The sequence below is a fragment of the Convolutriloba macropyga genome, chromosome 8 (genome assembly GCF_964194025.1).
Source record: "Convolutriloba macropyga chromosome 8, txConMacr16.3, whole genome shotgun sequence".
In the NCBI taxonomy this organism is placed as follows: Eukaryota; Metazoa; Xenacoelomorpha; order Acoela; family Convolutidae; genus Convolutriloba; species Convolutriloba macropyga.
The window spans coordinates 20,653,965-20,677,899 of record NC_134475.1 but is presented as its reverse complement, the minus strand read 5'-3'; the positions used below and the strand labels follow the sequence as shown (position 1 = coordinate 20,677,899).

At 33.8% G+C, this 23,935-nt stretch overlaps 1 protein-coding gene across 2 annotated transcripts in view; it reads right to left on the bottom strand.

The window, feature by feature from the left end:
• Positions 1 to 23,935, bottom strand: part of LOC142344571 (putative H/ACA ribonucleoprotein complex subunit 4) — a 556,150-nt gene that overhangs the window by 91,206 nt on the left and 441,009 nt on the right. The window contains exon 1 of one of the 2 annotated variants that reach the window (XM_075396348.1): positions 3,690 to 3,694. The exons of the other annotated variant lie outside the window; for it this stretch is intronic. The gene's annotated coding sequence lies outside the window, so the exon portion shown is untranslated. Of the gene's footprint in view, positions 1 to 3,689; positions 3,695 to 23,935 lie in introns of those variants that run through there. 2 annotated transcript variants of the gene reach the window in all.

Sequence of the window (23,935 nt, the reverse complement as noted above, 5' to 3'; positions counted from 1 at the left end):
GTCGTTTGTCCCGTCACTATGTTTCAAGTCTCTTATGTCCGTAATGAACATATCACTTTGTGCCTTTTTTCTTCTGTTAATGATCTCTCTACATATCTGTAGTAATCGATGTATTTCTGTAGTGATGATCCTAATGAGGTTGGCATTTTACAAATGCTACTAATTACGTTAGTTTTACTAACATCCGTATTTTTAACGTCCGTTTTTGTTAATGACGTAGGTTAGTTTATGACGTACAGTTTTGTTAATGTCATGTCTATTTAGCCGAAGGTCGTTTGACCGAATGATATTCAAAGTTGAACTAAATTGTTTTAATCGTGTTTAAAGTTGAACTAAATCAAAGTTGAATGAAACCAAAGTTGGAGTAAATCGTTTTGATCAGGTGTACACATAAACCAAATGCTGTATTAATGTGTGTTGTTGAACTAATTGTTTTAATGTGTGTTTCAGATGTGACGTTATTTCACCGTGGTTCCAGTGTGTTCATGAGGCGTTATTTCATTGTTACTGTCTGGAACGTTTACATGTGCATTGTTATACGGCAATTTACATGTGCATTGTTATAGTCTTTATTACATTGTTATACGGCAATAAAGAGATTAATCTAACGTTAAAATTTGTTTTGGGTTATTGTGTTCTGCCTTATTAACTAGTTGTCTTATGAGTTCATTTACATATCAATTATTTCACGTGAACTTACACGTTACGGGAAAAGAGGAAGTTATCGTTTATTAGTTTTGGTAACTTTGACAATGATGGCGAGGACTGTTATCTATATTGTTCCTTATATTTGCGGAGTTCATTATTTCTGTATATCTATTCATTATTTCTTGTTTTGTCTGTTTCAGTATTAGTTTTTTGTTTTATCCTGTTAGTGTTATTTTGTGTGTTGTATATCCTTTCCATTTGTTTATTACAGTTCCACTTGTGTAATTTGTATTTTGTATTCTGATTTATCAATTTCTACAAAGTATCTATTCCATTCCGCGAGTTTATCAATCGTGGATTTTTTATACTTTGTTATTTGAACTTATTTGTTATTTGAATTTTGAATATTTTGATCATTTGTTTATTGTCTTACTTCAATTTAACTACAATAACGTCTATTCCAGTTCTAAACCTGTGAACATCAATACCTTTTTGTTTTTTGTTTTTGTTGTTATTTGCTTGAATTGTTTATATGAAAATTTACCTTTTTATTAAACTTAATGTGAGAGGTTCAGGGGCTAGTATCAATATCAGTTTGTTTTATACGATTTGTTATTTGGATTATTTGTTTTATTTATTTTGTGTTACTATTGTTGGTGTATTCACGATGGATGAAAAAATGGTTGTGATGGGATGGTGGAAGATATTGAGGAAGAGATGGAGGAAGATTTGTGACAATTTTGAGAAGAGTTGTGATGAAGATTTGAAGGAAGAAGTGAAGAAAGTTGTTGATGAAGGAGATGTAGTGGAAGTTTGTATGTGAAGAAGAGTGAAGGTTGTGAAGAAGAATGAAGGTTTTTAGTCGTCATGTGTCATTTATTTTATATTGATGTTTGTTTTTAATTCCTTTCGATGTTTTTATATATGTATTTGATGTTTTATTATTTTTTGTTCTAATTTTAATAGAAATGTTCTTTTGTTAGTTAAAAATGTTTGTTTGTTAATAGAAATGTTCGTTTGTTAACGTAAATACATTTCGTTTTGTTTATTCGGGGGAACATATACGGGAAAATACACACGGGTTAGGGTTAGGATGTGTGTTACGTAGAAATACTGGATATATTATTTGTAGGAATACTGGAATTCTAGATCTATAGTTGAAATGTTTGTTTCATTAGTGAATTAATAGGATTAGGTGTAGTAGAAATACAGGTTTCATTTTGATATTTTTTTATATTCGTTACAACTTTTGTAATGTCTGTCCATTGAATAGAATAACTTATAAGTTGTCATAGTTAGTTATAGGCATATTATTATAAGCGTATAATTGGATGATATACATATTAATATGTATTAATATATTTATTCTTATATGTTGAACTGTATACTTAATATTTATATCACGATTTATAATATGTATTTATTTTTATGTATGTTCATATTATTTATTTATTAATAATATTGTTGTTTCTGATTGTTTATTATTTTATCATTGTGACCTTTCTTTTGCGAAGGTTGTATTTGTGTGTATGTTTTGATTCTGTATGGCTATTATTTTTATTTATTTTATTTTCATCTGTATGTGAATTTGGTTGCTTTAATGTTGGTATTTCGTTTGTTAATAAGTAATTTTGTAATTCTAATTTGATATGTTTTTCTTTCGGGTAGTATGGTACAATGTGATTTCTATGTATTGTTATTTGTTCTTTATTATTATCTTTTAAGATGTAGGTTGTATCTGTTGGTTTGTCGATAATGATGTATGGTCCTGTTTTCAGTGGTAGTAGTTTTTTCGATACTCCTTCAATTTGTTGTTGATTTGTAAGTAATACGAATGTATTCTTTTCAAGTGGTTTCGCTGTGCGAAATCGAATGTTCATTTCGTCTGTTAGTTTCTTTCTGTTCTGTAGAATCTTTGTTATTCTTTGAAATGTATCATTATAGTGTTTTTCTTTGTCTAAAAACCATTTTGCGAATGTTCCTTTCTGTAATTTCGCAATTTTCGGGTGATTAAATTGTTTTTCTAAATGTGTATGTGTAGGTTGTTTGTTACATGCACTTGTATCTGATGGGTTACAGTTGCCCATTTCATCTGTTGTTGTTCCGAGTTTAATCTTTGTTGGTTGTCTTGGTTTTTGATTAAAAACAACTTCGTATGGTGACATTCCAAGTCGTGTTTGATATTGGGTGTTGTAAGCATAAGGGAAAAATTTTGCTTTTCGTGACCAATTGTTATATTTTTCGTTCAGCAGTGTTCTTATAAATTGTCCAATTATTCTATTTGTTCCTTCTACTAAACCGTTAGTCCAAGGTGCATATGTTGTACTTGGTTTAAATTTGATTTCGAAATAATTACATAAGTGTGTTAGCTCTGTATTGATGTATTCTGATCCATTATCAGATCGTATTTCATCAGGTAGTCCGAATTTCATGAACCAATGTTCAAATAATGCGGTAAATGTATAGTGTGCTGTATTTTTCGGTGCACACATTATTGTTACATAGTGAGAAAATGCGTCAACTATAACGAATATATAGTTGTTTCCTTCTGATGTAGGATAGATTGGTCTTTTTGTGTCTATCATTATCATTTCATTAAAATACTTTTTTGTTGGTGCTAATTGTTCTTGTTTACTTTTTATTTTTGTGTTGGCGAATACCTTGTTTGTTTGGCATGGGATACAGTCTGCAATAAGAATTTTTATCCATGTTGTGAGGTTCGGGAAGTAAAATTTTTCCATTATATTTCGTTTTGTTTTTTCGAGTCCTGTGTGACCTACGAGATCTATGCAATGATTTTCGTAAAATACGCATAGCAATAATGTTAATGGTAAGCAAATTCGTTGTAATGACTTTTTGTGAACATTTATTATAATTTTTATTAATTCTGTTGTTTCGTCAATTATTATTGATTTATATTTCCGAAAGTAAGCAAATAATCCTTTGTTGCCACGGATCTCCAATGTTACTGAGTGTGGTTTGTTATTGTGTTTTTTCCACATTTTCACTCTGTGTAGTACAGGATCTAATATTTGTGTTTCTTTAATAAGTTGTTCTGTTACCTTCGTTTTTTCGTCATAGAAGATATCTGATATTTTTGCATTTTCGTATTCTGAATTTTGTTTTATAACATTAATCAGTCTGAGGTAATCATCGTCGTGATGAATTGTGTACGGTCCTTTTTGGTTTTTGTTAATAATAAGATCGTCTTTTTCTATTGTTGGTGAGTGCCAATCTCTTATTTTTGGTTTGTATTTTGGTATTAGATTTGTTTTTGTTTCTGTATTGTATTTCTCGTATGAGATCGGATTATATGTATTTTTATCTATGTTAATCTCAAAGTAGTTGTTATGTATGTTTGCCAATACTGGGTAATGTGTTCGGTCTGTATTCTCATCATTCGGATTATTGCAAACGCTGTATTTGCATTCGAGGTTATTTGTAAACGGTGTTTTTGCAAAGAAGAATTTAATGTTTTCTGGTAATTCTACTGTTATATCTCTTGTTTTTGTAAAATGTTCTTCGTCTATTGTTCTGCTTAACAGGTCTGGGAGTGCAAGGTTTTTTCCTTCTGTCCAGATTATGTGTAAGTTTGGGAATTTCATCAGTATTAACTGGAATCTGTAAACTCTGTGATTTGGTTTATTTTTCTGTGTAAATAGGTAGATGATCGGTTTATGATCTGTAAATAGTACAATAGGATGCTTCGACCCTGTTAGTAGGAATTCATATTCTGTTAATGCAAAAATTATTGCAGAGCATTCTCTTATTAGTGTAGAGAGTCGCATTTCGATAGGTGTGAACAATCGAGAATTTGCTGATATTAGTTTCATTTTCTTTTCAGTAGGGTGTTGTTGGAGTAATGCTGCTCCAATTCCTGTATTCGATGCGTCTGTTATAATGTAGAATGGCTGTGTAGTATCTGGCATTGTTAATTCTAAGTTATGTGTTATTGTCTTTTTCATTTGTTCAAAAATCTGTTGATGTTCTTTTGTCCATTTGAAATCTGTTTCTTTGTGTAAAAGAGTGTAAAATGGTTGAAGTATTGGCTGCATGCCATAAACATATTTGGCAAGGAAGTTTATTGTTCCTAAATATCTCTGTAAGGCTTTCATACTTTTTGGAGGTTCAAGTTTTTGAAAACCGTCTATTCGTGAACTGAGGGGTTTTATTGTTTTATTTTCAATTATGTGTCCAAGAAATTTAACTTTCTTTAACATGAAGTATGTTTTATCGGGTGCTGCTTTTAAGTTTTCTTTTAACAATACTTTGTGGTATTCAATAAGTGTTTCGTACATGAGTTCGTATGAGTTTGTTTGAATGAAAATATCGTCTACGTATGTAATTACTGTTCCTTTTCGTATTAAAGGATAGAGAAAATGTGTTAGTATCGAAGCAAAAGCTGCTGGTCCAATAGATATTCCGTAAAATAAACGTTTGAAGCAATATTGTTCATTGCCTATTGTGAAGTGTGTGTATCTCATAGATTCTTCATCAAGAGGTATTTGGTTGTAGGCGCTATTTAGATCTGCTGTTTTAAATATTGTTCCATTTATGCGTGTTAGTGCCACGTCAACTGGTTCGATCGGCCAATTACATTTTGATTCGTCAATCATACTGTTTAAGTATCTCGCGTCTAGTACTATCTTCAGTGATTCCCCTTTTCGTAATATTATTACTGGATTTGTGAATGTTTTTCCTGTTGATAATTGTTCTTTGTTGACTGGTGCAATTATATCGTATTTTTTCAAAACATCGAGTAATTTTTGTATTCTTTCTCGTAAATGTATCGGTACTTTACTTATTCGTTGTTTTTTGAAGATTGCATCTTTCTTTATAGGGAGGTTCAGTTTGACTTTTGTTTTTCCCACATCAAATTTTGTTGTTGCGTAGACTTGTTTGTAGTCTAGTATAATTTTTACTACTTTTTCAAATTCATCTTGTGTTAAATATGAGTGTTGAAAATCAAACATTTGAATGAATTCTTTTTCGGATTCTGTATATTTGTGGATATTAAATTTACATTTGAAGTTCGGTTTTCGTTCGAATGTTGCTACTTGTTCAATTGTTTCGTTTTGTTGTATGTTTAATATCTCATTGATATCATTCACGTTTTCGTAAGTAAGAAAATATAACGCTGTAAAGAAGTCTATTGAATTGGTTTGGTACATCTCTTCGTTTTGTTTTATGAATGTAATGTTTTGATACATGAAACCAATTAGGCCTTCATTTATTGTTATTTTATGTTGTTGTTTGTTTATTAGGAATATGTCTATAAAATTTTCGGTTTCTGATGTCAGATCTTTAATATCGGTGAATGATATGTTTTGATATTTGTTTATCGGTTCAAAATAGTGGTTGGAACTGTAAAGTTTCTTTCCGTTTGAATTTTCCATTTGTTTAAATATTGGTATTGGAAATGTTATGCATTTATTTTGTTCTCTATCTAGATAGATCGTTTCTTTGTTGAAAATTGGGTAAAGTCTAGAATAATATGGGTATCCTTTTGTACTGTTCATAAAAAATGTTATATCATTATCTAGAATTGTGCTAGTGTTTATTGTTAGTTTGTTTGTGTTCACGTTTATTGTTTCTATGTACTCCTTGAAAAATGGAGTTCCTAGAATATTGTGGTTACATTTTGTTATGTAGAAATGAATATTGAAATTGTGTTGTAGTTTGTTTCTGTTGTTTGATACTCTATCTGTTGTAAGATTTAATGTTATAGTTCCAAATGTTTCTATAGTAGTATTATTTGCTGCTGTTAATGTTTTGTTTGCTCTTTCCAGATGTATTTCTGGGTTGTTATATTGTATCTCGTTCCAAGTGTCCTCATTTATGAGATTTAATGTTGCTCCAGAATCAAGTAGGAAATCGATTTCTAGTATTGGTTTTTGTTTTGTGAAATCTTGTTCAAATTTATTACATTGATACATTGGTAGAATCCATGTCGGGTTGTTTTCTAATGCATTCACTATGTTGTTACATGTTTCTTCGTTTGCATTGTAGAATTTATCAAGTATTTCCTGGTCTTCATTCGATGAATCTGATGTGTATTCGTATTCATCTATGCCTGGTGGATCTTCGTTTTGTCTCTCACCTTCTATGCTATTTATTCTATTTTTGTTGTTATTATTGTTATATTTATGTCCGTTCGATCTGCGATCTTGTGATCTATTTCTGTTATTGTATTCTCTATTTGATGAATTTCGTCTGTCTTTTCTAGCATTGTTACTATTAGTATTTGTGCGATAGTTGTTTGAATTATGCCTACTATCGCTGATTGATCTATTTCTGTAGTTATATCTTCTACTTGAATCTCTACTATTATACCTCTGTCTATCATTATTATTATTATAATTGTTATTTCTGTTATTATTGTTATTATATGGTGATTGTGGTCTTGTTTGACTGTTATATCTTGAATTCGACCTACTGTTGTTTCGACTGTTATAATCATTGCTTCTGTTGTAGCTGTTTGTTCTGCTTCTGTTATAGTTATTTCTATTGTAACTTAAATTTCGGTTGTTATAATTGTTAGAGTTTTTGTTTCGTTGATCATTCGGTGTATTATAGTTATTTCGTGATTGTGGTCTATATGTTGTTCTGCTTCTAGAACTGTTATAGACTGGTGACGTCGATGGTAATTGACGTCCATTAACATTATTTGAGTCAATTCTCCGATTTGGTAAGTTTTGGTTGTTTCTCATATGACCGTAAAAGGATTTTTCTTTTGGTCTTGGTATGCTTTCTCTTCTTGGTCGTTTAAAGCATCTGCCTTTTGTATGACCATGAGAGCTACAGTAACTACAAAATAATGCAAATTTTGGTCGTCCTTTATAGTTTTTTCTGTCGTAAGTATTGTTAATTCCATTAAGGACATTACAAATTGTTCCTTCAAACTGTTCTAAATCGTTTTGGTTTAATTCGTTTATATTGTTACATGCTATATTCATTTGTTTAAGATCGTCATGAATACTATTTGTTGTTTGATTAACTTCATATAATCGTTTGTGATTGTTTGTTATTGTTCTTGTCAAATCCATTTGGTCTATTTTGTCTACTAAGTTTTTGAATGTCATTTCTGGTTCTCTCGGTGTTTGTTTATGGTTTGCGTGTTTTTTCAGTGCTGCTGTTTTTAATTTGTTATCCAAACACCTAATAAATGTTTGGTTCATTACGCTGTTTCGATAATCGTCTGTATATAATGAATATGCTGTTTTGACAAGTGTTTCTATTCTTAGTGCAAGTGAGCGTAGTGACTCGTTAGTATGTTTTTGTAATTGTTGTAATACTATTTTTGCTTGTTGTTTTGATTTTTCTGAATCGAACATGTCTGAGAATTCTTTACAGAATATTTCCCAATCTAATTTTGTTTCACTCGGTAGAGTTGAATACCATTTTTGGGCTGGGCGTTGTAATGTATGTAATATTAAGGCTGCTCGTTTTACTTTCCATTGATGGTGACCTGGTTTGTTAACTGGTTCTATGCCACTGCTAAATATCATCGCTGCGACTATACTGTTCAAATATTCTTCGACAGTATATGCTGGATCTGTGCCATCGAATGGTCTTATTGTTGTTGGTACTGACCCGCTACTTATGTTTTGTTCAATTAATGGTTCTTCGTTTATGCTCATTGATGTCAATTGCTTATAAAATGGGAGTGGAGGTTCTGTAACTGTTGTTTCTCTTTCTTCCGTTGTATTAGAATTAGTAGTTTGTGAATTTGATACTCTTGTTCTAGTTTCGTGTCTATGATTTGTTAAATAGTTATTCTCTGTGTTTCTATTTTCTAAGGGTCTATTGTTTTGTGTGTTCATGTCATTTATAGTTTTTTCTAGTTTGTCAAACATAAACTGTAATGCTTCATCTTGTTTTCTTTCCATGTTCTCATTTATTTGTCGAAATCTATTTTCTATGTTATCTATTAATTTATTTGTATGGTTTGTTACTTGTTCTGTTATTTCGTTTCTTAAGTTATTATAGTTTTGTGCTTCTTGTTCCCAATTTAGGTCGTTAATATCCGTTAGAGTATTTATATGATTATTATTTCTGTAGTTGTTATTTTCTGTCAATTGAGTTTTCTTTCGTACTCTTTGGTTCACTGTATTTGGTATCCAGTTGTGAAATCTTATTTCTTTTTCTCTTTCTTCGGAATCCGAAATAAATGTTTCATCTGTAATTGTTTGTTGATGTCCAAATAAATTTGATGTTAGCAGTTTATCTGGTTTAATTGTTGATTTTTGTTTTGTTTGAAGATTTGTATTCATTTGAATATCTTTCGGTGTCGAAGTTGTTGTTACTGTTTTCGATAGGTTAAATGTGGTAGAACCCATTTGTCCCTGATACAATATTTGTATATAATTTTCTGAACCTTGTATGTAATTTATGCTATCTGAGCATACTTTTAATGTGCTTTCAAAATACGGTGAATAATACTCACTGTTCCAAATTTGTTTTAGTTCCTCATTGAGTTTTTCAATTTCTGTTTTGAATGCTATTCCAAATTCTTTTCTTTTTTCGTTAATATGTTCAAAATTATCTAACCAGAATAAGAATGTGAACTCAGAAATTATTTGTACTACATCTAAGGTAGTTGATTTCAGTTCTGTTTTTAATTCATTAATCCTTGTTAACCAATTGTTATAATTTGTTATATCGTTTCGAAGTTTATCGTTAACTGAGTGTATCGGTTTTTGATGTTCATTTAGATACTCAGATGTATTTCGTAGTAATTCGTATGTTGAAGTCGGTATCGCTGTTGTTTTTGTTCGATCTTGGGATTCTTCGTGTCGTTATAAAAATGTTTTTAACATATCTGGTAACGTTATGTCGTTTTGGAAATTATAGTATATTCGTTTTTGTTTGTTTTCGTTTGTTAATGAAAATATATAGTTTTTATTTAGTTGGTCTCTTCCTAGTAGTATTACTGGAAGATAATGAGCTAAATGATTTCTATGGATACTTATTTGTTGTATATGTTTTGTTTCTTTGAAGAAGTTATTCTTCAAATTTATTAATATTTTGTGTATTGTTTCGCGATTTTCGAAAGGATAATCATCAGAGATTGTAAATGGTATTAAGTAATTGTTATAATCGTTATCATCTAGTTGTTGATGGTAATTACTGGCCATTGTTATCTCTGTAGTGTTCTTAATTTAGAGGTTATTCTGTTTTAATTGTTAATTTTTCCGTTACGGATAATGAAAAATATTTGTTCGTTATTTCAAAATTAGTCCGGCACTGGTCGCACCAGATAAGACGTGTGCTGAGGTAGGGTTACCTAGGGAGGTTACTCTAACTCTGTCTTATGGAGTCTCAAGAATATAGTATATCTTAAGGCTTACCTGACTAACTAAAGTTCTATTCCTCTAGTCTGTTACTCTTCTATCTGAGCTTCAGTAGACAGTGCACCGGCCGCAATGCTAAAGTCTAACGTATATCTCAATACAAAACAAGAGCGGAGTAGAGAGAGAGAAATATACTTTATTATTATATCAGGTCTGACTGGTACCGACTAAAGGGTAGAGTTGTCTTGTTGTCTCTGGGAATAACAAATAAACATTTAAGGTAAAGGTATTTCCATAATTTCAACCAATCAGGGTTGAGTATTTTAGTATTTATTTATTAAATAAAACAAGTTTATAAATCCTATGGTTGGAAGTCAACACTGACTCCACCAGCTGCATCTGAGTATCTCAAAAAAAGAAAAAGGGGAAATCAACAGACACCAGCATAGAGCAAGTTTACCGCCAGAGCTCTAAAGTCCTCCGGAAAATTAACAGAGCTTTTATACAACAAGAATCAGAGCTTGTAGTTATCACAGACCGGCTTCATCACAGAATGGCAACAAAGTGTTGATTTCGAAAAAAATAATGATTTTTCTGAATTTTGAGAGCCAATAATTTTAATTCAAACAGGAAAGATTCACGTTAGTTTGAGCAGATATTATAAGCATTTACTTCGCATCAATTTTGTCTAATAACACACATCTAAAGTTAGCCATAAATGTGGCCAACCCCGATAAGGAATTCTTAAATTAAAAAACAGAATCCTTCAACTGGTCATTTTTATAGCCCAGTTTTGCCAACAAATATCGGGATCAACAAGACTGAAAGCAAGGAACTAACTATGAAGTCGTTTCTAATTGCAAGCCCATTGCCCTATTTTGCAATAGACTAAACGCCTTTATTATCAGTTCTTAAAAAAGCTATCATGGGATCCGCGTTCAAAAAAAGCTCACCTTTTTTTTCAACACACTTGTGTACATCAATCGGCCATTAATAAGCAACAAAGAGGATTGTGTTGTAGCTTTGTTTTTCCGGTGTTCTTTAGCATTATCTGAAACAAAATTTTTGAAATAATTATTGCTCAACATAATAATTCACATTGATAAGAAAAAACGGCATTGAAAACATCTTTGCTTATTGAACGCAAACAAAAATGGAGACCAAAAATTGCAGTATATATAAAGAGAATAGAAAAATGTTGATTCAAGCATAGACGATACTTAACAGAGTTTAATAACCAGAAGCATTTCCGTTGAAAACTACTTATAAACCGAAAAAAGTCATGGTTTTGCCAGCAAGCTCGCAAAATTATTAAAGAGGAGTTTAGTGCGCTAAACAATATGGCCATATCGACAAGTCTGATCAAAGCACTGATGTATAGAAAAACACTGATAGTCAAACAGAATAATATAAGAAACAAACTTGCTGACTGCTGTTTCAGTTGTCAGATAACTTCTGGAAGCAGTGTAGTATTTAACAACTTCAAGTATATTACCAAAAAAACCAATTGGTCCTGTACTCGCAGTAATTTTTCGATTTTCAGAAAGACTGGCATGTCAGTGCAGGTATTGTAATTAATAATCACGACATCACAAACTTTAAAACATACTCCCAGTTTTTTTTGCTCTCTTGCATTTGTATTTTTTGGCATCTTCAGGGTTGAAATTTTCTTGAAAAAAAATTAAATTGCCAATAGCGAAAAAGTAATTAGAGGGAACCCATTTTCCAGGAGCAACCTCAGTCGCCAAAGAATTATTCGAAGAAGACCAGTGAACAAAATGCTCCAACTGATGTCTGTTAATCATTGTTTTGCAGATGTTCTTGAAGTTGCACACTTGGTGAGCCAGACGTTTGAAAAACTGATGTTTTCTTTCATATTTTTGAACGCACATATGGGTAAATGGTCCTGACTGCTATAAGATAGTTGGATAGTGAATTAACCAATGTTGTTTGAAGATGACTGGTTAATTGGTTAGCAAACAGCTTTCTGAACTTTTGCAGGTGCTTGCCTGTTAAAACATGGCATTTTGGTCAAATACATTCCAAAAAAATTACTTTATGAAAACAAGAATTATTACTTTCTAAAGAGTTATTTGAGTATGAAGGTGCAGATGCTATTGTACAACTAATGCTACTTACGAATCTCATATGACAGAATCACTAATTCCGCCTGCACGAATGATGGGGAGAGAAGTAGAGAAATCAATTCAAAGTAGTGCAATAAAAACTGCCAGTGCTCATCTTGCTGCGGGATGAGGTCACACAAAATGATAGGCAGAAACCTGTAGAGGGTGAAGATTTAATCTATTTTTCCCCGTACACTGTGATCTTTATCATCTCTGAGCCTACAAAAAGTCCATTTTTAACCCATCTAAAAGTTTAGAGAAGGACTTAGTAAAAAATAGTAGAAAAAATTAATATTTCTTTTTCTTCAAAACTTAAAAAAAAGCCATTGCTTATTGCTAGACATTAAAGTGGTGTTTCAGGAGAAAACGCAGTAAACAAGTGTGTAAATTTTTGACCTGTTTATGTCTATTTCCATTCGTTTGCCGTCAATCTCTCGACCGCAGGCAAAATAATGTAGCCTGTAATTAAGCACATCAATGGAGATAATTTTCCTGCTGACAACCAGGTTATGAAGCACCAATTTCATTGTGTACTGTGTCCCCCTTCAAAAAGGTCATGCTGGATGTCTGCGGTTCAATTGTGATATGCACTGAAATGCTTTGTTTCTAGGTAAGACTATGTTCGAACACCTTTTGAAGGCTTGGAAGTCAATTCGGCCTTCTCGGCGTTTTTCGTAAAACTTTTGAGACTGCGCAACGGGCAGTTTGAGTAGTCAAAGTGGCAACTGAATTCGTCAGTTGTTACGAGGCATCTCTCGCAGCAGAGGCTTTTAGAAAAATTTTTCACAAAATCAAGCGCTGAATGATATTCAGCGTTATCAGCTACAAATGAAAAATGAGCACCGGTCACAGTTATCTTTCTTCCAGTGTCAGTCACCACATTGAACGGTTGTTCCAAACTTTCCAGGTCTTTACTGATTCTAGATAAGATTTTCTTGTAACAATACCGGTACAAATCTAAGGTGTTGCAGACTGCAGCAACATTTATTGCACTCGACTGACATGTCAACCACGTAGGCAGATTCCGAAGAAACCAATAAAAACATGTGACGTTGTGTATTGTTCGTCGTGAACCGATTGGGTTAGCTGGCTCAAAATCATCGGAGTACAGCTGTAAGCACAACTTAAAAGACTGAGAAGTCATTTCAACATTAATTGGTAAAGGCATGTTAAACGGCGTTCCATTTTGTTCAAACGATTTAGCCTGCTGAATGTCACTTAAAAGACCATGATCAGTTAATTTTCTCAACATCTCGTTGTATTCAAAAATTTGGTTCACAACTTCGTTGTTCCTTAGGAGCACATTTTTCAACACTTTCGAAATGGGTACAAAGTAGCAGGTTTGTTTCACGCACACTTGCCTCGGCCGAGCAAGTTTTAACCGTGTTTCTTGCCTAGTGCCCAAAAGTACCTCTTCTTCAAATACAAAGCGGTCTTGATTTTGTAAAAAAATTTTGAAGGTCATTGCTGTTTTTTATAGTGCTGATCTCACTATTACGAATGAATTTACATAAAATTTCGATATTTTCAGAGCTTTTAGAGGGATATTGTAATGGATGTTTTAGAATTTGATATAATGACTCAGTCAGAAGATTAAAAAAGCCACCAACTTTTTCAAGGAATTTAAAAGCATTGCTTAATGTAACAGAGGAAGATGACAGGAGACGTAATAAAAGTTCATCACCCGCTTCACCACGGACAATCTTCTGAATGAGCTTGAACTGTCTTTCGAAATTCTCCTCTTTTTCATCGGCAGTTTCGGACTCTAGCACGGAATCACTACCCTTTTGCTCAAATTCGTTTCTTGAATTACTCGTTTCTGTTGCGTGATTCCGAACTATATTTCTTCGAAGGCCTCAAGTGTAGAATAGAAACGAGGACAGAAGAGACAGAAAAAGTTTTTATCAAAACCGTGGTCTAGAGAAAGGTGTATTAAATACAGCCGCAAATTCTTAGAGATAACGAAACAGTTCTCTTGTCTACACAGACTGTACCGATTCTCAGAGAGTGTTTTTACTATTTCAAATTTCATCCTTTTGTTTGAATCTATCGACTGTGACACAATCGTGGGCTTAATTTTGTTTAAGGAACAAGAGCTTTTGAGTTCCAATACTCCATCAGTTTCACTGTCCGAACCTGATTCGTTGTAACGTTGGGAACAATGACTTTCACCAGGAACACTTTCCTGGCTAGAAGGTGCTGTTGATAGAGCTTGTGAATCACAAAGAACACTATAGCTATAAGCGGATGAAGGAACAGTCAATTTTTTCTGAATTTCTGGTAGATGTTTGTCAAAATGACGCACAAAGCTCTGACAAAAGCGAAAAGGATGTTGACAAACAGGACAGGGAATCTGAGCCTCGAACCGATGATGAATTTTTATGTGATACATCTTTTCAGCCACGTCAGTGTTCTCATCGCAAATAGTACATTTCAAGGCATAATCTTGCCTCTCTTCATTCCCCCAAAAACTTTCATAGTTGTCTGTTTTACGCTGTGAGCGTCTGTTATGTTGCTGTGTCGGGGCATCCAAATTTTGATGTCTAGGAATATGTTCCATGACTGAAACCGAATCGCCAACAACCGGCAAAATTAGATCTTGTGGCGTTTCTTCATCAATGAGGGCTTGATTTGATGTTAATGTTTGTTTATTGGAGCATAATGCTTGATGAGGACTGGCGTCTGAAGTGCGACTGCTGTTTCTTGTTGAGCGGCTCCTCTTTTCTGCATGAAGATCACTGTGTGGACACTGACATGTGTTTAGATCTCCGTTTCAAAAATATTTCGCTCCGTAGTTAACGCAGATTTCGTCTCCTTGGTCAATGTCGAAGAAAGTGACCAGACGCACAACTCCCATTTTCGATTTTTGTTTTTTGTAAACAACATTGGGGCAACAAGAGTGGTTGACGAACGAGATCGGTCCCAGCATTATCCGACTTTGATGCGTATACTGACAAACAAAAGTTGAAAAATCAAATTCAAAGTCCAAACTTTCGGTCAAATTCCCCACAACTCCTACTAGTCCAGGTATAACCATACCCTTTTTATTTTGGTGTTGGCAACAACGGAGAAACCACAATAACCGCGGTCAGTATCACATAAAAAGGCATCCACAGATGGTTTATAATCAACAAATTGGAAAGAAGTTGTATAATTCGCTTCAAGAAAACAGTAGAGGTTATCTTGATCGGAGAAACTGATAACACTTTCTGGGGCAATAGCTTTGTGACTTCGCATTCCGTCCTTGTCAAAAATGGATTCAGTCAAACGAAAGTCAATTGAAGCCAGTATTTTGTAGTCATGCACCGTTGACTCAACAATCGCAGCCGCTTTTGCCAAGGACATTATTTCGGGAGTTCGTTGTTTGCTCAGAAGGTCAATATTATGGCCCTTTCTGGAACGAATTTAAGAAGTTTCTCTTCACCATTTAAAAACTGAACTTCATATTTCCTCTAAAACTGAGAAAACAATGTGTTTCTTGTGCAAATCTTAAAACCGATAAACAGAGAAACAAGAAAAAAACACCCATATAAGTTCTACAGGTCATTTTTATGACCCCGTCCCTAAGCAAAAATTTAGGCACAATCAAGAAAACTCACGGCCTGTTTTCTTTTTCTGAGAAAAAAAACGAAAAAGTACATTTTTAAATCTGCATACAATACATAAAATACTTCCAATTTACCTATCGTCAAAATAACAATTTAGATGAATCTATGTCATAACAACTGTATATATTTTAGTAGTTTGCCTTCATTGGATTCAGGACAACATTACGAAATCCCAGCAATCTTTTGAGTTCTTAGGAAGAATCTGTCATCAAATGCGCAGGTCATTATTTTGGCCCTGCTTTTGAAACCTGCATTAATCTGAAAAACAAAAGCTGTGTTACAAGCAGTTCAGGAAGAGTGACTAAGTAAAATTTATGATGGCAGTTCATAAAAGCTGACTAAATATATCATATTGAGAGGGGATACATTAACAGAACTATGAGCGGAGCAACAAAAGAGAACGAAATAGCGTGTACAAATTGAGTTAGCATCTTATATAAAAATCACAAGCCAATAAAAATTAACAAACTGACAATCCATTAATGACTTCTTATTTAAGTTCAAGATTGATTCTGAGCGCAATAGGAAATTTCTGATTATAAAGTACAAATTAAGCTTTTGAAGTTGGAATGCAGTTTTGCAGAGTCTATACATTTAAAGAAGCAAGCGCACAGTCATTACAGTTCTCATTATGAAGGTCAAAATTATGGCCCTTCAATTTTCATGGCTTTTTTGGCCCAAGTAAGGTTAAATTTTCTATTGAAGTCCTCCATTGCGGGTACTAATTTGGGCACTGGCTTTTTCCAAACATACTTGTCCAAATATGACCAAATGACAGCTATTTGGTTTGGGTATTTGAGATTCAGACAAGTAAAATATTTGTGGCTCAATTCAACTGCGCCAGTCAATGTCGTGCACTCAGCTAATTCCCGTCCACATCATATGTTAGTGAAAACTGAATTTTTGATTTTGGTAAACGGTACCTTGTTAGGGCTTTGAACAATAGCTCCATTGCAAAGATTCCACTTAGCAGCAAACTCATCAATATTGTCTTGGTCCTAGGAAAACATTTCTTAGCCACAGTAATTACTTTGGTTTAATTAGAGCTTTCTTACAGTTGTTTTGCTGATGAAGTTCAACTTCATTCGACATCTTGACTCAGTATCACTGAGACGACTGTTTCCAAAGATCCTTTTCTGGGGAACAAGATGAGGCAATAGCAGAAGGGCTTTGTTGTTTGAATTGTTGTCTAGAACAAATTTAAAAAACATAAAGCAACCCTGCATTTAGTATGAACCATTTGAAATTCTGATACCTCTCAAAATAGACTCAGCTTCCTCTGGCAGGTCCTCAATTGTTTTTGCCATAAACAAAATCTTTTCATGCTCTTCCTTAAAGAGGACTTCAAATGGTTCCTCGTGAGCATTTTTGGTCCAGCGCTTGTAATCAAGGTCAACCTAACAACAAGAAAAATGAAGTCTTTTAGCATTGAAAAGTTTTAGTTAAACAACCAACGTGAAGTGCGTCGTTAAAGGAGAGTTCAATAACTGAGCAGTACTCAGTTATGTCAACTGCTTTTTTCGTGCTTTGGAGGATTTCTTTTCGCTGAAGGAATGTTGATGCTCTAATGTTTTCACTAGACTGATCAGTCCTGGAAAAAGCCTATTAAGCTCCGAAAGATCAGCCGTTTTCAACACTCGTCTGCTTGTGTCGGACTTTCTCTTACGAGATTTGGACTACAAATGATTTGGCTGCCTAAAACGACTACAAACCAAAAATTTCTTAAGCACGTTTTGCTAAATCAAATTTTGGAAAAATCCTATTGTTACATATGTCATCATTAGACTCATCAGAAGGAGGCAAATGTTCCTTTTCTTTCTGTCGGATGTTGCGCAATTTATGTTCAAAAATGCCCGATTGAGGCACAGATACCTCATCTAAGAGTTTATGTGATGGCTGGAAAAAGAGGCCCTAAAATCATTTAAAAGTGAATTCAAATATTCTTATTGAACAAGTGTTATTTGTGAACACTAACATATGGATACATTTGTCATTCAACTGTATAGGCGGGGAACAACTATATGCACATTTGAGCGTAGAGGCATTTAATTGTCGTACTAGGCTTGCTTCCATGTAGCTAAAGAACAAAGTATCATGCAAAGTATCATGCCTTCAGGTAGCAGTACCCAAAAGTACACAAGATTTTGCTTGTTCAAAAAACATAAAAAATTACCTCCACCATCTTTGCGCAAACTATAGACGCCAATTTCATCTTATGGCTCTCAACTTCGGGTTTTATTCCCCTTGTGAGAGCTCGGAGATCTTCAATGGAAGCCGGTTCCCGAGCATTAACTGACTCCGGCGTAATAACGGGAGTTCGCACATGTACCGGGGTACTTCCCTCAGAAATCACCATGGGTTTCTGTTTGCTTGGTGTTTGCACTGGTCCAATGGGTGATTCTGTGTGTATCTTGTTTCTTATGGCATAAAGAACCGCTATTGGTAACCCCATTTTTTCGAGCCTATCGTCCGGCAATTGAGGGAAGGAGTCCATCTGCAGAGAGTTTTGCCTAATAGTGTTCAAGAACTGACCCGTCTGTTCGGGATCATAACCAAGAGTCTTTACAACGTCAGTTAAGGATATGATCTAGGAACAAAATCCTAAATCCCAGGAAACTTAAGAAACAAATGCGAACCCATGATAGCAGTTTGAACAAAGAAAAATAAAGATCAGAAGGTCAATATTATGGCCCTTCTGTATTTTCCCAATAGACAAAATCTAACACAAATTTTCAGCCTCATTTGTCACCATTAACAACCAAAATGTCCTGCAAACAATAGGATTGTTCGTTTTGAACCGGAAAACAGAATTCAATTAAGTTCAAATGAAAATCGCTAGCACAAAAAAACAAGGTCATTTTTATGGCCCTTACTGGCACAAAAAAGAAGGTCACTTTTATGGCCCTCTTTTTCCTACTTTTTGTACTCACAGCCCCATCAGCAAAACTGGGAAGGTCATTATTAAGGCCCCTGTTATCGCTACGGACTAGCAAAATAACTTGAGGCAAGTTTACTGCCTACAAATCTAAAATTTTAAAGAAGGTCAATTTTATGGCCCTTCTGTTTATAAAAAAAATTAGAAGTAGATCAGGTCAATTTTCACGCGTTAATCTAGAAGCAGACAATAAGAAATTAACTTGGGTCTACTCTTCATCCATCAATTTCCTCTGCAAACACTTCGACGGGTGGTAGCAGTGAACACATTTCACTTGACAGCAACTTTCGCATAAGACAATTTCGGATATCTCGTAGAAAAGCTAATCGCAAACGCAACAATCAAACCTTTGTTCTTTTTTCACAACCATCTTACTGTTCTTTATCAAAAAATCCAGATACGGATACTTCTTCAGAAAGTTTAAGCACCAATCCACACCAGCTGACTCATTTTGAATCCAGGATCTGGGCATCTTGACATTTTGTTCTTTGGCTGTTTTGTAAGCTATTTTCCGAAGTTCCTGACGCGATTTTGCCTCCCACAATTTTTTGAAGATTTCCCGCGCCACTGCTGCCTTCAGCACGGGTTTTCGTCCCCTACTAAGAAAAAATTTGTCTCTTTCAATCCGTCTCTGGATTGTAGTGCGCGGTACAGAGAACTTTTTAGAAGTTTCCCTGAGCGAGTTGCCAGTTTTCCGTATATAAGTAATTACTGAGGTCATCAAAAACTGGCTAAACTTCCTTTTTCTTTTGCGTACATAGAGCCGGGCCATCTCAATCTGCAGATAATTTATTAGTTTTTCAAATGTTTTGTGAGAAGACTTTTCAACTCTAAAAAACTGATATGTCACGATTTCACCAGACCTGTTAGAAGACCTTTTCTGCTTAAAGTAGGGTACTTTTTCAGCTTAAATACGTCTACTAGTTCCAAACAACAGGTTCCAAACGTCAAAAACCCAAAATAAACCGAACTTAGAGAGATAATTGCGAAAAAAGAGGCTATATTTTAGAATAGTCAGTACACCTAATAAAGCAAACACGTAAACCCAGAAAAAAACATACAATACTATTTTAAAATCAAAATCCATCGTGCCCATAAGTTTTAAGAACGAGTAGACAAACCATCTACTGATTTACACTCCGCCATTTGGCTATAGGGGGCCGAGAAAAAGTAAAAATGACCACTATTTTTTTCGAAGACCAACTATTCTTCAAAAATCCTAACATTATATAGAAATTTTGAAATTCTGCGGAATTTTTACGTCATTTGCAGTGTAAAAAGCGGGTACAGTTGAAGGAACAACATATTTGACCAAAAAAACTAAAATATCTCAGATTCAAGAGATCTCAAAATTCAGAAGAATTTCGAGAGAAGACTTTTTTGAAACATAGACAAAGTTTTTCGTTTACTGGAGCCTTTTCTGTTTAAAGTACAGTACTTTTTCAACTAAGAGACGTCTATTAGTGCCAAACAACAGGTTCCGAACGTCCAGAGCCCAAAATAAACCGAACTTAGAGAGATATTTGCGAAAAAAGAGGCTATATTTTAGGGGAGTCAGTACACCTAATAAAGAGAACACGGAAACCCAGAAAAAAGATATAATACTAATTGAAAATCAAGTTCTGCCATGTTCATAAGTTTTATGAACGAGTAGACAAACTATCTACGGATTTATTTTCCCCAATTTGGCTATAGGTGGCCTAGAAAAAAAATGACCACTTGTTTTCAAAAACCTACTTTTCTTCAAAAAACATAACAAGTTATAGAAATTTTGAAATTCCGCGGGATTTTTACGTCATTTGCAGATCAAAAAGTGGGTACAGATGAATGAACACAATATAGGACCAAAAAAACTGAAATGTCTCAGATTTAAGAGATCTCAAAATTTAGTAGAATTTCGAGAGAAGTCTTTTTTGAAATATAGAGAAAATATTTCTTTTACTGGAGCCTTTTCTGCTTAAAGTATGGTTCTTTTTCAGCTTAGAAACGTCTACTAGTGCCAAACAACAGTTTTCGAACGTCAAAAGCCCAATATAAACCGAACTTAGAGAGATAATTGCGAAAAAAGAGGCTATATTTCAGCGGAGTCAATACACCTAATAAAGCTAACATGGAAACCCAGAAAAAAGATACAAAACTATTTGAAAAGCAAAATCTGCCTTGTCCATAAGTTTTAGGAACGAGTAGACAAACTCTCTAAGGATTTACATTTTCCAATTTGGCTCTAGGTGGCCGAGAAAAAGTAAAAATGACCACTTTTTTTTCGAAAACCGACTTATCTTCAAAAATCCTAACATTTTATAGAAATTTTGAAATTCGCGGGATTTTTACGTCATTTGCAATGAAAATCGTGGGTAGAGATGAAAGAACACCATATTTGACCAAAAACTAAAATATCTCAGATTCAAGAGATCTCTAAATTTAGAAGAATTTCGAGAGAAGACTTTTTTGAATCATAGAGAAAGCCTTTCTTCTCTTGGAGCTTTTCTGCCTAAAGTATGGTAATTTTTCGGCTTAGACACGTCTACTGATGATAAACAACAGTTCTTGATCTTCAAAAGCCCGAAATAAACCGACCTTAGAGAGATATTTGCGAAAAAATAGGCTATATTTTAGAAGAGTCAAAATACCTAAAAAAGCTAACATGGAAAGCCAGAAAAACAATACAATATTGTTTGAAAATCAAAATCTGCCTTGTCTATAAGATTTAAGAACGAGTAGACGAACTATCTACGGATTTGCTTTTTCCAATTTGGCTCTAGGTGGCCGAGAAAAAGTAAAAATGACTACTATTTTTTCGAAACCCGACTTTTCTTCAAAAATCCTATTATTTTATAGAGATTTTGAAATTCCGCGGGATTTTTACGTCATTTGCAGTTCAAAAAGTGGGTACAGATGAAAGAACACCATATAGGACCAAAAAAACTGAAATATCTCAGATTCAAGAGATCTCAAAATTTAGAAGCATTTCGAGAGAAGACTTTTTTGAAACATAGAGAAAGTCTTTCTTTTACTGGAGCCTATGGTACTTTTTCAACTTAGAAATGTCTACTAGTGCCAAACAACACGTTCCGAACGTCAAAAGCCCAATATAAACCGAACTTAGAGAGATAACTGCGAAAAAAGAGGCTATATTTCAGCGTAGTCAATACACCTAATAAAGCTAACATGGAATGCCAGAAAAAAGATAGAATACTATTTGAAAAGCAAAATCTGCCTTGTCCATAAATTTTAGGAACGAGCAGACAAACTATTTACGGATTTACATTTTCCAATTTGGCTCTAGGTGGCCGAGAAAAAGTAAAAATGACCACTTTTTTTAAAAACCTACTTTTCTTCAAAAAACCTAACATGTTATAGAAATTTTGAAATTCCGCGGGATTTTTACGTCATTTGCAGTTCAAAAAGTGGGTACAGATGAAAGAACACAATATAGGACCAAAAAAACTGAAATGTCTCAGATTCAAGAGATCTCAAAATTTAATAGAATTTCGAGAGAAGACTTTTTTGAAACATAGAGAAAGTCTTTCTTTTACTGGAGCCTTTTCTGCTTAAAGTATGGTTCTTTTTCAGCTTAGAAACGTCTACTAGTGCCAAAAAACAGGTTTCGAACTTCAAAAGCCCAATATAAACTGAACTTAGAGAGATAATTGCGAAAAAAGAGGCTATATTTCAGCGGAGTCAGTACACCTAATGAAGCTAACATGGAAACCCAGAAAAAAGATACAATACTATTTTAAAATCAAAATCCGTCGTGCCCATAATTTTTGAAGAACGAATAGACTAACCATCTACTGATTTACATTCCACAATTTGGCTCTAGGTGGCCGAGAAAAAGTAAAAATGACCTTTTTTTTTCGAAAACTGACTTATCTTCAAAAATCCTAACATTTTATAGAAATTTTGAAATTCCGCGGGATTTTTACGTCATTTGCAATGCAAATCGTGGGTAGAGATGGAAGAACACCATATTTGACCAAAAACTAAAATATCTCAGATTCAAGACATCTCAAAAGTTAGAAGAAATTCGAGGGAAGACTTTTTGAAATATAGAGAAGACCTTCCTTTTACTGGAGCCTTTTCTGCCTAAAGTATGGTACTTTTTCGGCTTAGACACGTCTACTAATGATAAACAACAGTTCTTGATCTTCAAAAGCCCGAAATAAACAGACCTTAGAGATATATTTGCTAAAAAATAGGCTATATTTTAGAAGAGTCAATATACCTAATAAACCTAACATGGAAACCCAGAAAAACGATACAATATTGTTTGAAAATCAAAATCTGCCTTGTCTATAAGTTTTGAGAACGAGTAGACAAACTATCTACGGATTTGCATTTTCCAATTTGCCTCTAGGTGGCCGAGAAAAAGAAAAAATGACTACTATTTTTTCGAAACCCGACTTTTCTTCAAAAATACTATTATTTTATAGAAATTTTGAAATTCCGCGGGATTTTTACGTCATTTGCAGATCAAAAAGTGGGTACAGATGAAAGAACACCATATAGGACCAAAAAAACTGAAATATCTCAGATTCAAGAGATCTCAAAATTTAGAAGAATTTCGAGAGAAGACTTTTTTGAAACATAGAGAAAGTCTTTCTTTTACTGGAGCCTTTTCTGCTTAAAGTATGGTACTTTTTCAACTTAGAAACGTCTATTAGTGCCAAACAACACGTTCCGAACGTCAAAAGCACAATATAAACCGAACTTAGAGAGATATTTGCGAAAAAAGAGGCTATATTTTAGAAGAGTCAGTACACCTAATAAAGCAAACACGGAAACCCAGAAAAAAGATACAATACTATTTTAAAATCAAAATCCGTCGTGCCCATAATTTTTAAGAACGAGTAGACTAACCATATACTGATTTACATTCCACAATTTGGCTATAGGGGGCCGAGAAAAAATAAAAATGACTACTATTTTTTTCGAAAACCGACTATTCTTCAAAAATCCTAACATTTTATAGAAATTTTGACTTTCTGCGGAATTTTTACGTCATTTGCAGTGTAAATAGCGAATACAGATGAAGGAACAACATATTTGACCAAAAAAACTAAAATATTTCAGATTCAAGAGATCTCTAAATTTAGAAGAATTTCGAGAGAAGACTTTTTTGAAACATAGAGAAAGCTTTTCTATTCTTGGAGCCTTTTCTGCCTAAAGTATGGTACTTTTTCAACTTAGAAACGTCTATTAGTGCCAAACAACACGTTCCGAACGTCAAAAGCACAATATAAACCGAACTTAGAGAGATATTTGCGAAAAAAGAGGCTATATTTTAGAAGAGTCAGTACACCTAATAAAGCAAACACGGAAACC